The following is a 1,938-nucleotide window of genomic DNA, read 5'->3' on the forward strand; positions in this document are numbered from 1 at the left end:
TCTCACGAAATCGGATTTATGACATTTGGGAGGACAACTCGTTCCCTTTTGGGAATTGGGTTTGAATTGAAGAGTAGCCACCTAATGGTTAAAGTGCATTAGGACACTGAGAAGGGTTTGATTTAAGTAACCAGAGATTGGGTAAGGGCTTGAAATTATCCCAAAGGGAAGGTGTTAGGTACCCCTCAGAATCCACTATTGTGGTTCCCGGCCAGACTATTGTTGTGAACTTAAGTGCAAATTGTCACACCTCCTTTTTTACTACACCCGGGAAAGGGCGTAAAGGAGTTTTCCAATTAAAGGACAATCGAAACGGGATTCGTTTATTAAGAGATTCAGAGTCGCCACTTGGGAGATTTATGGTGTCCCAAGTCACCGGTTTGAATCCCGAATCGAGGAAAGGGTTTGACTCTGTATTACAATCGCGAACCAGAAATTCGAGTAAGGAATTCTGTTAACCCGGGAGAAGGGGTTAGGCATTCCCGAGTTCCGTGGTTCTAGCACGGTCGCTCAACTGCTATATTTGGCTAAAATCTGATTTTAATACATGTTTTAACGTATGTGCTTTTAAACCTTGAACCGTTTTATTATTACTTTTAACGAGAATTGCAACGTCGTGAAAACGTGTTTCGAACCGCGTCACATAAATGCACCCGCGATTTTTGACACATTTCGACTTCGTTGGGATTTGGATTTGGGTCACATAAATGTGCACCCGTATTTAGGAATGTAAAATTATATAAACTGCGTGCCTAAAGAGACTATCGCGTTATTATCTTTTGAGAAGGCCGTGAAATTCGCTAAACAGCCCATCTCGAAATCTAAGTATTTTAACACACACATTTATTGAGGGCCCCGCAATTTACATATCTTTTGTTTGGCGAGGCTCATCTCATTTATTAAAAGCCAACCTAAAGGACTACGATTTTTCTATTATGGATTGTCTCCAAAAGGGGCCTAATTAATTAGCATTGTTAATTCCAAAACCACCCCATGACGCGGGCGATTTACTTCAGCTTTACTCAAACAGACCACTTGAAGTTGGGCCATGATTACAGGCCTAATTTGGGAATGAAATTCCAGGCCTTGATCCAAAGGACCTCAAATTGCTCTTAGGCCAATTGCTGAGTACTCTGGCCTTATACTAGATCCCAAAGCAAATGAAACTAACGATTATAAGCAAACGGACAGTCAGAATCCGTCCAAATCAAACATTTGCCCATTTTAATTCAAATTTCATATTTGGATACCGGTCTTACTTATACTAAAGTGTTCTGAAATTTAATGACAAATTAAAACAGCCAACACCAAATCAAGGAGCCTTACTATATTGAAGTGTTATTTTCTTTTCTTTTTCTGAACCAAATCGACATGATTAACACTAAAGCATAAAATTGTCAGCCTATTTACTAGATTTCACATTCCTACCGGAAATTTAACTCAAACCTGGCATCCAAATTAATAATCCTACCTATTTCATAGGAATCGAAATAACACATGTTCAAGTTTAAACTTGCTTCTCATCAGTACTTCAGATCCCTAAACTAGCGTAGATTTAAAATTCAAAATAGACTAAGCTACAGTTAACGAACAAAAGGAAAGTCCAAAGAGTCCAATTACAAATCGATCCAATGTCTTATTGCTACAAACAAAATAGTATTTAAATCAGTCAATCACGTTATACATCTAAATTAAATGAAAACAACAGGAAATTCATGCAGTAACGATCCAGGATCTATTATTTATCTTCAAACATTCTGTTCCAGCCATTACATACTACTGGAGGCCAAGGATATACCTGGAATATGAATCGAATAAGAAGAAGGAAAAGGTCAGCAGCAGTAACTAGCAAATGATCAAACAGCATCCCAGAAATAGATTCAACAGTCCGGGAAATAGTATCAAATCCAGCAATCAACCAAACAAATTCGAATAAAC

This window comes from Nicotiana attenuata, chromosome 1 (genome assembly GCF_001879085.1).
Source record: "Nicotiana attenuata strain UT chromosome 1, NIATTr2, whole genome shotgun sequence".
Taxonomy (NCBI): Eukaryota; Viridiplantae; Streptophyta; class Magnoliopsida; order Solanales; family Solanaceae; genus Nicotiana; species Nicotiana attenuata.